The sequence below is a fragment of the Tasmannia lanceolata genome, unplaced genomic scaffold, assembly GCF_043159265.1.
Source record: "Tasmannia lanceolata isolate RefF3 unplaced genomic scaffold, GAP_Taslan_0.1 ptg000020l, whole genome shotgun sequence".
In the NCBI taxonomy this organism is placed as follows: domain Eukaryota; kingdom Viridiplantae; phylum Streptophyta; class Magnoliopsida; order Canellales; family Winteraceae; genus Tasmannia; species Tasmannia lanceolata.
Genome location: NW_027518697.1, coordinates 21625121 through 21640262, shown reverse-complemented (window position 1 = coordinate 21640262; position 15142 = coordinate 21625121). Strand labels below are relative to the sequence as shown.

Here is a 15142-nt window from a genome sequence, read left to right as displayed (position 1 = left end):
TGGAAAAAAAATTTACAAAAAGCATTTTAATGAAATTTCGGTTTCGGTCTTGACCAAAAAAAAAAGGGCGGCCCAGTGCACAAAGGCTCCCGCCATTTGCGGGGTCTGGGGAGGGCTAGATGTACACAGCCTTACGCCTGCTTTACAGAGAGGTTGTTTCCGTGACTCAAACCCGTAACCACCAGGTCACAATGGAGCAACCTTACCATGGCTGTGAGTACCAACTCGAACCCGGTTTCGGTCTTATTAACCGAAATCTGAAATTTCGGGTGTTGGTCTTGACCGAAATCTGAAATTTCGGATTTCGGTCGAAATTTAACACCATGGCTGTGAGCACCAACTCCAAACTCTAGTTTTATAATAAGAAAACAGTGTTGAGATTTTCATTGCCGTCATAAATGTAAACCCAAAGACAGATTTATGAAGGATTCCGAGTTTGAAAATTTCAGAACTACAATTTACACATAATTCAGACATAAAAACTTTAGACTGCTAGATTAGATCAAAACAGCAAAAGCCACTAAACTATATCGTCGTCTCAGATACATCAGCGTCATATGAACCAACAAAGCAAAATATAAGTGAATATGTTGAAGTGCTACGGACCATAGATGCAACCACAACACAGCTTCCATGCTTGCGACTAATCTCTCTCCTTGTAAAGCTTTTGCTACATACAAGCTTGCGGTAGAGTAAGTTCGGGATATTCCTTGGACATCCTCTCGCTTCTCTACCTGTTCAAAGTAACAGATAATCAGAATAAATAAATAAATAGGGAGATAAACCGAACTTAAACTACCTGAAAAGAAGACCGACAATCTCTTTTTATCAAATTAAAAGTACAAAAGATAGACACAAATTTGAATTCAAATTGATTTCATTTAAAAAAAATCATTTATATTTATTTCTTCATGCCCACCAAATGATGCCAATATGGTGAGCAAACAACCATCGAAATAGTGTATTAGGCTATTAGCTGTAAAGACATTCTTTAGTTGACAATGGCAAATCTGACATTGACCACACCAGATGAATGTTTTAAATCATACTAATGCCATGTGGTTGAGCTCAGTCTTTAGGGTTCTAACTGATAAGTTCCATAAGAGGACTATGATTGTAGCATTCCCCCCATTGCGCACTTAACTACAAAATAAAAGAACACGCCCGAATACATGGAGACAGTCACTGTTAGGATCAATCCTAACGATCACCAATGGGTCCAACATGATGTACGCCTAATCAGGAGCCTTTGATCTGGACAACTATCTTGAGGTGATCCATTCAATAAATCAAGGGCTAGGATCATCTAATCAAGGTAGGACCAACAAAAATGAGCTGATTGTTTTTATTGGTTCGATCAAAATAAAAGAGTACCCCACAAATTTCAATTAATGGATGTCCAAGATCGTTAGTCCTACTCCATCTAACACTGTTCACAGCCTCCACGCATCTTACATTTCACACTCCCCATCTTTTCTTAACCGGCAAAAAATGAGCTGATTGTTTTTGCCTAAACACATTTTTCCCACTCAATAGAGATTTCCTTAGAAAAAGTAAAAAGACCCACCTCTCTCTTCTGAGTGTCAATGGCAATGGCCATGGAAATAAAACTGTTCTCCCTTGTCTTCTCTCTCGTCCTCTGCTCCATCCATCTCACCATTTCATTCGAGGAGAATAAAACCCAAAAAGACAACCTCTCTTTTCCTTCAAAACCATCCTAAAAACCCAGAACATATATTTTCATGGCTTCCATCCATTTCCAATTGTCAATGGGAAGACTTCTTTTGCAAAGATGGCCTTCTTATCTCCATATCTCTCCCTTCTCTCTCATAACTTCTACTCTCTCCCTAACCTCATTCTCCTCTATCTCTCTAGAAATCAATTCTCCCGAAAACTCTATTTTTACCACTATATAATTTGAACTGAAAGCATAACTAAAATGCTAATGTGAAGAAAGAGGGAACGAAGAACACACACGGAGAGGTTTTTACCTGACAATGCATTGAGACAGTCGAAGAGTGCGCCAAGGAATGTGGTTTCTACGTGAAAGCATTGATAAGGTGATTTGGCTTCAAAATTTCTTTCCGCTTGCTCTTGCGTTTGCTCGGCTGGCTGGATCACCATTTTCTATGTTTTGTAGAGAATAAGAGTTTGCTTGACAACTTACTGATTTATAGATAGAAAGAGAGTGATGGCAGATAGGTTATGGCTCAGTTTCACAATTACTGTTTTGGTTTTGGAATGTCTCTTCATAGGGGAGTCGTTGACATTTTTCATTGGATGGAAATTCAACTTAGTCTAGGTTAACGTGTTGCAAACCCAGACATGGACTCGAAATGTGGGTCTATTGATTGAGCCTATGGGTTGTGCATCATCAGCCATTGTAATGTCATGAAGGCTTGATTGTTAAATTCAAATGGCTATAAGTCACTTTGACATGAAATCAAAGTGTGGGGCCATAGATTCAGCCTACGAGCTGTGCAACATGGATCTTTGGTTTGATGGAAATAGAAAATTAAATGAAGAAATTAAACAGACACGCTAAACATGATAGATTTACGTGGTTCGGCAACAGTGTCAACATATACGGGCAAACACAATCAAAGAGTTTCCATATTTCGAAGACATCAAAATTCTATAATATGAAACTCGTAAATCCAGTCTAAGTTGAATTTTCATCCAAAGAAAAATGTCAACAACTCCCCTATAAAAGGGACATTCCAAAGCCAAAACGGTAATTATGAAACAAAGCCACAACTTATCTGTCACCACACTTTTTATCTATCTATCTATCTATCTATTTATCTATAAATCAGTAAGATATCAAGTAACCTCTCTCACTCTACAGAAACCTAGAAAATGGAGATCCGGTCAGCCGAGCAAACACAAGAGCAAGCGGAAAGAAGTTTTGAAGGCGAACCACCTCATCAACACACTCGAATAAAAGCCAAATTCATTTGTATTTTTCAGCTGTCCAAGTGCATTGTCAGGTAAAAAGCTCCGCATTTGTATTTTTCGTTCTCTATTTCTTCGCATCGGCGTTTTAGTTATGCTTTTAATTCAAATTATGTGGTGGTGGAAATAGAGTTTGCAGGAAAATATTGCTCGACCATCCTCTCGCTTCTCTACGTGTTCAACTAATAGATAATCAAAATAAATTAATAATTGATAAACCTAACCTAAAGTAACTAAAAAGAAGACCAACAATAACATGAAAATAAGTGCATTAAATATCCCATCAATTTTAAAGTTATCTTGAAGAAATCACAAGCAATGTTTGTAACGGGTATCTAAATATCAACAGATTTATAGCATAAGGTGGTTCATGTTGGAAATAATGTTTATATCACCTACCTATGTAGTGTGCCATATTGGTACAATAAAGAACATGGGAATTTTGATATGAAAGGATAACAATACTAAGCAAGAAGTATATCAAATGTACGGCTATATTTTCAGTCAAATATCTATGTTTAGGATGAGGTTTAAGCCAACATAATCAGAAAATTGAATTTTTTGTATCGCTGATGAGATATGCAATTCTTTTCTCAGATTGATGAAAGTCAAATCAATCCAAATGTTTTCGTTTGAAAAGGTTGGCAATCACATCCTCAATGAAACACGAAATTTTGAAAAAATCATACTAAAAATTGTTGCAAGAGAGATTAGAGAGAAAGAGAAAAGTGAGTTGGGCATCTCCCCCTCACTCATTTATTAATAATAATGAAAAGAGAAGTACAATGACCAAACTGCCCATAGATTTATAGGCTCATTCTAACACTCCCCCTCAAGCTGGAATGTATAAATCATACATTCCTAGCTTGTTACATTATATCGCTCAGCTTGGATTTATTCAATGGTTTTGTGAACATATGTGCCAATTGTTCTACAAAACGAGTGAATACAGGGCGTATCTCCCCTTTCGGAATCCTCTGACGAATGAAATGACAATCGACTTCGATATGTTTTAGTTCTCTCATGGAAGACAGGATTTGTCGCAATATAGATGGCAGCCCTGTTATCACAATATAACTGTGAAGGAGAGGGAAACCCAATACCAATCTCAGTTAAGAGTGACCTCAACCAAATAATCTCAGTCGTAGTATGCGTCATGGCTCTATATTCTGCCTCTGCACTTGATTTCGCAATGACATCCTGTTTCTTACTTTCCATGAAACCAGGTTTCCTCCAACAAAGGTACAATACCCAATAGTCGATCTCCTATCAGCAGGAGATCCAGCCCAATCAGCATCTGAGAACCCCTCAATCTGTGTATGACCATGCAGTTTGAATAGTAATCCTTTCCCTGGAGCACCCTTCAGATACTTGAGAATTTGAACCACTGCGTTCCAATGAGACGTGCGAGGAGAGGTCATGTACTGGCTAACTACCTCAACGGCATAGGATATATCAGGATGAGTAACAGTAAGGTATATGAGCTTGCCCACAAGTCTTCTATACCTACCAGGATCTTTCAACAAATCACCCTCTTCTGGAACCAGTTTCACATTTGGATCCATGGGTGCAGCTACTGGTTTCACACCAAGATTTCCTGTCTCTTCTAGCAAATCAAGAACATAGTTCCTCTGAGATAGAGATAAACCACGAGAGAAGTACGCAACTTCAATCCCAAGAAAGTATCTGAGACGTCCCAAGTCCTTTGTTGCAAATTCTTTTTGTAAGAAGTCTTTCAATTTTTGAATTCCTCCCGAGTCACTGCCTGTAATAATGATGTCATCGACGTATATAATCAACATAATGCATCCTGCTGATGACTGAAAGCTGAATACTGAGTGATCTACAACACACTGTTTGAGGCCAAATCTCATAACTGCCTCACTAAATCTACCAAACCAAGCACGTAGCGACTGCTTTAACCCATAACTCGCTTTTCTGAGGCGACAGACAGATGAGGACAACTCCCCCTGAGCAACATAACCTGACGGTTGCTCCATATACACCTCTTCAAGAAGGTCGCCATGCAGAAAGGCACTTTTCACATCTAGCTGGTAAAGAGGCCAACCATTATTAACGGCGAGGGAGAGTAGAACACGGACAGAAGGTATCTTCGCAACTGGAGAAAACGTCTCATGGTAGTCTACACCGAATGCTTGAGTGTAACCCTTTGCCACCAGACGTGCCTTCAGTCGATCAACCGTGCCATAGGAAGATACTTAATGGAGAACACCCATCGGCAGCCAACTAGTCGAGCGCTGGCAGGGAGAGAGACAAGATCCCATGTGCTGTTGGACTGAAGAGTGCCCATTTCAAGGTCCATTGCAGCTCGCCAGCTTGGGTGTAGGAGAGCCTCATCCAAAGACTGTGGTAACACAACAGAAGACATAGACAAGACAAAGCTTTTGAAAGGGAGAGTTAGACGATCATAAGAAACGAAATTAGAAAGCGGGTGAGCAGTAAAATGGGAACAAGTACGGGAAGCAATAGGAGAGTCAGATACTTAATGAGGGGGGTAAGAAGATCTCAGCCTGTGAGGACGATTGCTTGGTGTGCGAGGGACGTGCCTGCTGTGGACGACGTTTATATTGGACTGTAGTAGGTGGACGATCCACCCCGGGAGCACACGAGTCGACCTGTCCAGGAGGGCAAGCAGGAGGATGTGCAATAGGAGGAGGAGGAATGGGAGAAAGCTCAGGAAGAGAAATAGTCACCTCAGGTTCTGATCTGACATTGGAAGGACCAGAGGAAGAGCCAACGAATGGTTCTGATTCGAAAAATGTGACGTCAGCTGATACATACCATCGGCGTAGACATGGACTGTAGCAACGATATCCTTTCTGGGTGCGAGAGTAACCCAGAAAAACACACCGTTCTGAACGAGGATCCAGCTTATCACGGCCAGGACCCAAATGATGAACAAAGCATACGTAGCCAAAGACACGCGGTGTAAGTAGGAATGGGTCCTGATGTGGATAAACTATGTGAAATTGAGAATCACCACGAAGCACCGAAGACGGAAGACGGTTGGACAGGAAACAAGCAGTGAGAATGGCGTCAGACCAAAAAGATTTAGGAACCTGCATCTAAAAGAGGAGTGTGCGAGCCACCTCAAGTAGATATCTGTGGACCCCGATCCGAGGACGGTGAGGGAACGAGTCCCTACATCCTATAAGATCTCCACAACGTGAAGGAGAGCTCTACCAAGGAACTCTCGAAACTGCTGCCACCCTCACAGCATAGCATGAGTGGCGATATAAAAAGAAAGAGATACATCCTGATCTGGAGCCAGGGCTCGAAACCAAGATATATCTAAAAATAACTCAGAGTCGCCATCCATGGACACGCCATGGAACCAAAACAAATGCTCTGTTTGCAATGGATAGCCAGAGATACAAAATGTCCGTGCCTGATGACGAATGGAGAAGGTCCGAAGAGCGCCCCCAATTCGCCCGAGTGCGAACACTTGGTCTCTTATGCCATTTATTATTAACCTTGAAGAGTCTCAAGCGAAAATCATATGAAATGGGAACACGCATCTCCGAGAAAACGTCTAACTAATCATGCATGTCTCGGATATGAAAATAAGCACAAACAAAAGAACCGAAATAAATGTCACCTAATTATAACTAGGTTATGAGTGACATGCTAATAGGTGTCTAAGTTCTTGTGGGAAAACACATGCATGCTACAGCTAAAGGTATAAAGTCTGCACAGGATAAAAAATCTAGAACTAGCAGTTAATCATGAAATGAATTAAGATACAATAAACGAAGTAAAGAATAAACAGAAATGCAGGCAGATAAAAGAAGAAACATGTGAACGAAGTAAAGAATAAGCAGCAATGCAGGCAGATAAAAGAATAAGCATGTAAGAAAGCCAAGAAATGAACACACACTATCATGATCCTATGTAAAAATCGATATACAAACATAAATCCCAAGCTCTAACAACAGACCCTTAGACTCTAATGCTTAAGCCCGAGTCCTCGGATGGTCTGATATTCATCCAAAGAAGCCTACGTATCCCCGCCTCCATGAGAATCAAGGCAACGTAGTTCTTCGCGCCTATTCTAAGCTATGATGCCTAAGACACCTAGACCTCTATCTTAGACCCGATCTAAAAGATCGGACTAGTTATTAAAACTTCTTGAACGATTATTTAAATTCCAGTGAATTGTAGATCTTAGGACACCTTATATGCCCTAACTAAATGCAGATTAGCCCTAAGCTAATGCAAGTGGTTCCTACAACCTATGTGTAACTAGGCTGTATTTCCTAAGGAAAACAAAGGGTTGACTAACGCATCCTATTCTAGTCATCAGTCGGCAATGTGGATCGCCAACTGACCGGACGGAGGCGCTCCTATAACTCTAGGCAAACCCCTAACTCTAAAACAAGCACACAACAAACAGACAACAAATCAAAACAAAACCTCAACTCTAAAACTCTCTATCTAAGACAAAGTCCTAACTCTAGAGGAAGATTTTTTCGAAAAAACAATGCTTTGGAAGATTTTTGGTATTTTTAAAAGGGTTAAATGATTTATTTACAAAGTTTGGCTGGACCTGAGATGAGCATCTCAAGCTGCACTACGTACCTCTTAGAAGAGAATCAAGCCAACGTAGTTCGAAAATCGAACTTTCCTAACTAAAACCTAACACTCCAAATGATTTATGGGTTTTAATATTTTTCAAATGTTTTTGATATTTTTAAAGTTTTCAAATGTTTTTGATATTTTTAAATTTCTAATGTTTTTGGATTTTAAAGCTTTTCCAATGCTCTGAACCTTTAAATGTTTTCAATCTTAAAGGGGACACGCAAGTACAACCACAAACTAGGGCAAAGCCCTAAAGCTAAAGTGGAAACCCCGAACAAGCAACCAGCGTCTCAAAGAGACAAACCACAACAAGAAAGTTAGCACCCCAAGAACAGAGAAAACAATCTAAGATCTCAAACAGGGAAGGCTTTATACGACTGAGTTAGTCTCTAATGGAAAAACTCCTAACTAATAACATCAAAGAGGGGTGCAAATGAGTCAGGGACTCTTTAATAACATTGCTAAAAGAAGGTAAATAAGCCAAAGACTCGTTATTAAAACTACCAAAATAGGGGGGAACGAGCTAAAGACTCTCTCTAGAAGAAAAGGGGGGCTCTAATATGAGGCTAGGTAAGCCTCCTAAAGGGGGAACTCTCTAAATGAGACAAGGCTTGTCTCCAGACAGGGACTCTGTAAATGAGGCAAGGCATGCCTCTTATACACAAAGGTGGGCTCCAAGTATCCCTATCATTGCCCCTACAAAGAAGAAGGAAACATAAGGTTTAAGGGTCTTCAAAAGACTAAGTCTACTATACAAAGGAGGAGACCGCTACTTAGACTGAGCAAGTCCCTTGAAGATGGGCTTGGGCTAACGCCTTCATCGCCTTCCATCCAATATAACAATCAACATTATCATGGTTCAAATACCAACTTATCTTCCCACGGGATGACAAAAATGAAATAAGCCTTTAAAACAACTCAAGAGTCATGATGTACGAATCACAAATATTTCACTTTTTCATCCCTAACCCATGCCAGCTCTAACTATGAACTCATTAAAATATATATAATCAAAGTAATTTCTAATAACGGCAGTCATAGCTAATAAAGACTAGCTGATAACTAACACTAAAACTCCTTAGTCATGCTGACTTAAAGGACTCCTTCCTCTAGCATGCACAAGATGAAATGATCAACAAATCTCAACCTTACTTTGTGAACACTATTGCATGTAGCAAACAAAAATAAAGATTTTTCCTTTAGCTGTGAGCATATACTTTTAAAGATAACCCAACCAACATGCTACAGGTTGCCATACAAGTTTAGCTACTGTGACATAGTTCATAAAAGGAACTTATTATTCGAAGACAAGCTAATGACACAAAAAAAAATTTATTCTGACATTTCTCTTGAGGCAAAGAATCTAAATGAACACAGGCCCCCTGCAAATCAATTATTTATCTTATGATCTTAACATGATGTAAACTCATACGAGCAAAATGCTATCAAGAAACACAAATCATCAGCACACCAATCAATTTTTTTTTTCGTTTACACATAAATTTGAATTAAGATGCCAATATATTCTTCAAATGCAAGAGGTCTAAATCAACATCTTCTATGTAGCCATTACCGTGATGAAACACAACACAAATTGATAAGAACAAAGGGGATCCTAATTATTAACAGGTATCAAACATTCAATCATACTACTTACATTACCTGATCATTGAAGTAACCCCTCAAGCCATAAATAAAGGAAAAAAAAAGAAATTACCTGAATTTTTAGGAAATGAGTCGTTGAGAGAATTTCCGGCAGAAATTGCAGATTTTTTTCTTTAATTTTTTTTCTACTCCTTCTAAATGATAACGCTCTGAACAAGAGCCGATGTCGATTATAATCGCACAGAAGAGACCAGATTTTGGGTTTTGCCGAAATTCCGGCGGATTCTTGACGGAGACGGAGAAGAAGGCGAGAATAAGAAAAATATATCTCTCCCTCTCTCTCTCTCTCTCTCTCTCTCTCTCTCTCTCCTACGCTTTTCTTATACATAATGGAGAAGGGTTTGGGGGATGGAATCGGTGGCTGCTGTGATTGAGGGTGATGGCTGAGATGAAGATGAAAAGAAAATAGAGAAATGAGAATGGGTTTTAGTGGTGGGAAGAGTGAATATATGATCGGAGGTTGTGGATGATGCGGCCGGATTCCGGTGGTGGGTGGTGGTGATTGTAAGGAAAAAAATAATAATGGTGAAATGGGTTTGTGAAGATGGGTTTTGGTTTGGTTGGTAATGGCAGAGATGGGTGGAGAAGAAGAAGGAGAAAATGGAGATGGGATGCGGTGGCTGGTTGGATTCTGATGGAGCTTGCCGGAGTGTTGATCGGAGAAGATGGAGTGGGGTTTGTTTGGAGGTGGCCGGGTTGGTGGTGGATTAGATGGTGGGGGAGATGAAGGGGATTTACAGAGGGAGGAGACGATGGCTGTAATGGAGGTTGGGGTGGGTTTTGAGGATAGGGTTGAAACAGAGGTGAGGGTCGGTGGTTGTGATGGAGATGGTGGTCGATGGGGGTGGGTTTTAATGGAGGTGGCCGGTGGTGGAAAAATGATGGTCGGATTTTGGGAATGGGGTGGTGAGAAGAGAAAAGGGTGGAGATAACAACAGATTTGGGGGTTTTGAGGAGTGGAGGTGGGTGATGAAGTGGTGGAGGTGGTCAGATTTAATGGAATTTTGGCAAAGAGATGGGGTTAGGCTGGAAATGGGAATGGGGTGGTGGTGGTGGAATTGGCCGGTGGTTTGGTGGGAGATGGAGCCGGAGAAGAGGGTTTATAGGGTTTGGGTCGGATTTTTGAGGTGGCGGCCGGAGATGGTGGTGGATTTGGGGAAGAAGAAGAAGATGGGGAAGGGATTCGGCCGGAGATGGTCGAAGATCGTGGTGGTTGTAAGAAGAAAAAGAAGAAGAAGAAGATGAAGGAAAGAGTGTGGTGGCTCCCTCTCCCTTTCTCTGCGATTTCTCCTCTCCCCTCTCTCTGCAAAATTTTTTTTTTCTTTAAAACCCTAATCGGTTGGGGTTTTATTAGGTGAAACTACCAAAAATTCGACCCCCCTTTTTTCCTCTGAGACAACCACCTTGAGCGCATTTTTAATACCTTTTAATACACAGGGGGGGTCCAAGAAGAAAACGAGAAATGATATATTTAATACCCCCAAACCTTCCAGGACAGCTCGCTTGGCAAATTTAGGTCAACTATTATTCTATAAGAGGCGGCCCAAGTAGAAAACAGGGGGAAAAATTTGCAAAAATATTTTCTCTCTTTTTTATCTCAACCCTCCAAATTACCTTTTTCGTTCAAGGGCTGAGATCAAAAGAAACATAACCAACTAAGATTCCCTCTAACTAATCCTAGTCCTAACCATCTCACTAACCTAGCTTAGGGCTTAATGGTAACTTGGAGGGGAAGAAAAGCATATTCGCAAATTATGAAATTGCCCTGGTTCAGGATAATACACCCCCTAATTACGTTACACATTAATCTGTATACCCCTATATCTTCCTGGACAGCCCACCACAGCAAATTTGAACTGGCTTTTCAGGTTCCAACGCACCCCTATTTCTGGCTAAATTGCCACTCTTATTCCTACACTACACTACTCTACAAACGTCGCTCGTTTGCTAGGCAAACCGCGACAGATTCCGATGAAATTTTATGAAGACCTAAATAAGACCCTAAACTATTCTAGAAACAAATTTGGGATATTAAAGCACTAGTTTGATAGGGTTTCTATCTTAACGACTCTATTAGGGTCCAGTCAAAATGAGGTGTCTACAATATCGTAGTTTCCTTTCAGCGACGCCAGTCTGCTGCGAAGTGTATGCACAGGATGATTGATGAAGGATGTCATGAGAAGAGAGATAGTCCGAAAAGCCATCAGTAGTAGAGAAAAATTCACGAGCATTATCAGTACGCAGGCATTTAAGATTAGTACTATACTGATTTTTTATTTCAGCGTTAAAATTTTTAAAAGCAGAGAAGACCTGAGAGCGGTCTTTCAGAAGATACAACCAAGTCATGCGTGATTAATCATCAATAAAAACCACAAAGTACTGGAATCCATTATTTGACGTGACCCGAGAAGGTCCCCATACATCGCAATGAACTAACTGAAATAAACTATCAACCCTAGTAACGACTCAGGAAGGGAAAGACACTCTATGATGCTTCCCAAGTTCACAAGACTGACAATGAAAATGAGAAATAGAGCTAGGAACTAAAGATGTCTGCCGAAGACACTGAAGGGAGGGGTGACCCTGTCACGCTCCTGACCCGGGAACTCTCGGGGCACGAGACAGGCGCCGCACACTCACTAGGCGAACCCGGCAAATGTGCAAGGCCTCCAAATATACAAAGATTCAGAACAGCATGGTAAAAAAAAACATAATATCCACAAATAACTAGAAGACAACGAAATGAAAGAAACTTTCTTTCATTTATACAAGCCTCACAGGGTCTCTTTACATATACATAACAACAAAACCAAAATACATTCTACTCACTCTAGTATAGCCACGTTCTCTTGAACTCAACCTCGGTACTTTGGCCTCGGAACAGACGGGTCGAAGACAGGAAATACCTCGGAGTCTGAAGTGTGCAACATCAAGCACATCAGCACAAGGCTAGTAAGTAATATAGTAATCTAGCAGTATATCACTAACTGCTACTGAGCAGGATATTATATAGCATTTTCCAGTATAGATCAAAGTAGACTGAATATAACTTATTTATCTTGACAGAAATATATCTTAGTCATGCTCATTCTCAAGTACAAATTCAAGTGTAATTTCAAATTCAACTCAAATGCCGATTCAGATTAAAAATGAATATGATGTCCAGATACACCACTGGTGGGACCATACTATAATGTCCAGATACACCACTGGCGGGACCATATGTCCAGATACACCACTGGAGGGACCATGTCCAGATACACCACTGGAAGGACCATTTTATAATGTGCAGATGCAGAGTTTCAAATTTGATGTATGTCAAATAACTATACCAGAACGGATCTAAACACATTGCATCAGCTTCTAACTTATCAAGTAAGAAGAATAGTCAGACAAACCAGTCAAACAAACCAAAAGCATTCAAACAAAGACATATATATATATATATATAATATTAATTCTTCTTATTCACATCACAGGCCTTTTGCTTTGTTGGTTTGCATAACAAGTAATGCATACTGACAGGTACCACATCACTTACAGGAAACCACTTTATCCTTGCCCTTTCGCTTTCGCTTTCTCTCCTCTTTCTCTTTTTCTTCTTCAAATCCTACAGCATTAAGATTTTCTAAATCAATACCTTTCTCTTGTCTTAAACATCCAGCACAAGTCATATGTGGTGGTAGAACTACGATTCAAACCCAAAACATACTTTTAAACAAAAGTTTATATTACCCCTATTTTGCACCCTCAAAAACTCCAATCAAATGGATGAATTTTTAAAACTTGTAAACTTAGAACTTGTAGAATATAGACCAAAGAACATCTGTTTAGTGTATAACTGCGGCCAAATTACACAGCAAATGGCAGTAAAAGTTAAAACATCAAACTGCACAAAATCTGTCTTTTTTCTTCAAAACTGAACTCTTATAATAAGTATAACTCTTGAAGCATTTAGAACTGGTCTTATCATAAAACATAAAAGATGTTTTTTACAATATTTCCAAAAACTTTCATGTTAACACCTCCGGCCAATTCTTGCCGGAAAAGTAATTTTGCCTACCTGATATTTGAAATAGGGTTTCAATTAAAACTGAAATCTTAAAATCCATATATCTATTTGTACACTCAAAACTAGAATACGTTATAAACATAAAACATCTTCTAAATAAGTTTTCCAGAAACTTTTATGTTAATCACTCCGGCTAAATCTTTCTGGAAGTAACCCAAAAAGATGAAAATCACCATTTCATGTCTTTCTAAACTGCAGTTTAGTAAAACTGCTATAACTTTCTCCATTCAAAACCAAATCAAGAACAATTTATATGCAATCATACTATAAGAAAAATTTCTACAACTTTGTAGTTAATCACAATTCCTAAAACTGAGTGTATAATTCACAGGAATAAAAATAATCTCGGCAGATGAGAATAAACTTACAATTTTATGAAATTTCTTCTCTATTTCCACTTTATTGAAATCAAACTTTGCTTGCAAACTCTTCCAGACCACAAATCACATTATATGTATCTCTCCATTATTTTGCACGAATTTTTCTTCAATTTTTCAACATTAAAATGAATTAATCTTGATTTGTATGCTTGCATGAGAGTGCATGAGAGAGATATGACACTTGGATTTCCAAGTGTCACTCTTCTCTCTTCCCAAGCCATGCTAACATTTAATACCCAAAGTGTCCTTGAACATTACACTTAGCCTTTTATTAATTACTCTTGTGTCCCCTTGTGAAGTTACGAAAATACCCCCTTACCCTTTTTACTAATTACACTTGTATCCCCTGGTATAGTTACCAAAATACCCCCATAACTTTCAATAATTAATAAACACTAATCTCACCTCATCACTCTCTAAATCACTTAGGATTAATTTCTAAACCCAAAACTTGGTCCTTTCAGACCCAGTCGACAGTGCCACTGAAAGGCATCCACGGAACTGTGTAAGATTGACGAAGAAGGGTTGCAGTCAAGATGGTACAGGCCATCCACCTCACAACCTGATCCAATCGTCCCCCAATCGAAAGATCCTGAAAAAGACATTAAGAAGGATAAATTGAGATAGAGCATGACAAATTTTTCGTAATTTGGCTAACATATAATAAACTAAAAGGAGACTTAGGTACACACAAAACTGCAGATAAAGGGAGATTAGGTAAAGGACAGGTGGTACCAATACCAGTAATAGGTGTAGTGGAACCATCAGCTAAAGTAATGGACTGAAAATCAGATGGAAATAAGCGAAAAGAAGATACCTGTGATGAGTTCCCAGTCATATGGTTTGAGGCTCCTGAGTCCATAATCCATGACCCACAGCTAGAGAGTAACGTAGTAGGTGAACTACCTGGCTGGGCAAAGCCTGCAGTGGGTTGAGAGGCACTTTGTCAAAGACGCTGTAACTCCTCATAGTCGGCCCTTGTAAAAGAGAATGAGTCATCAGCATGGGGAGACAGGAGCAGAGACTACGGTGTCAGAGGGACCAGAAGCACTGAGGTGGGTTGATCTCGGTGGGTGAAGCTCTGGATGCAAGGTATAACAGGTCTCAATGACATGGCCATCGCGTCCACGAGCCCGGGAAAAAGAACCACCACCTCGGGAAGGACGAGTACCACCACCTCCATCATATGCGGCCAAAGCCGAACTATCAGAAGTAGGGCGGGAAGGAGTCTCGCCAGAAGTGCACTGTTGAGCGTGGAAGTAGACCTCGCGCAACGAAGGAATGTCGCCAGAACCAAGAATCTGATGGCGCATGTGTGTAAACTCTAGGCCTAGGCTCTCAAGGTAGTGTACCACTCGAATCTGTTCCCGTTGACGCAGGAGAACATGAACATCAGAGGTGAGTGGCATGAAGACATCAAGCTGGTGACAAAAGGAAATGAACTTCCCATAATGGGCCTCAAGAGACATGT

At 40.0% G+C, this 15142-nt stretch overlaps 1 long non-coding RNA gene across 1 annotated transcript in view; it reads right to left on the bottom strand.

Moving 5' to 3' along the window:
- Positions 1–380: 380 nt before the first annotated feature.
- LOC143855208 (uncharacterized) overlaps positions 381–15142 on the bottom strand; it is a 33824-nt gene continuing 19062 nt past the window's right edge. The window contains exon 2 of the long non-coding RNA XR_013237732.1: positions 381–734. This is a non-coding gene — a long non-coding RNA (uncharacterized LOC143855208). The remainder of the gene's footprint in view (positions 735–15142) is intronic.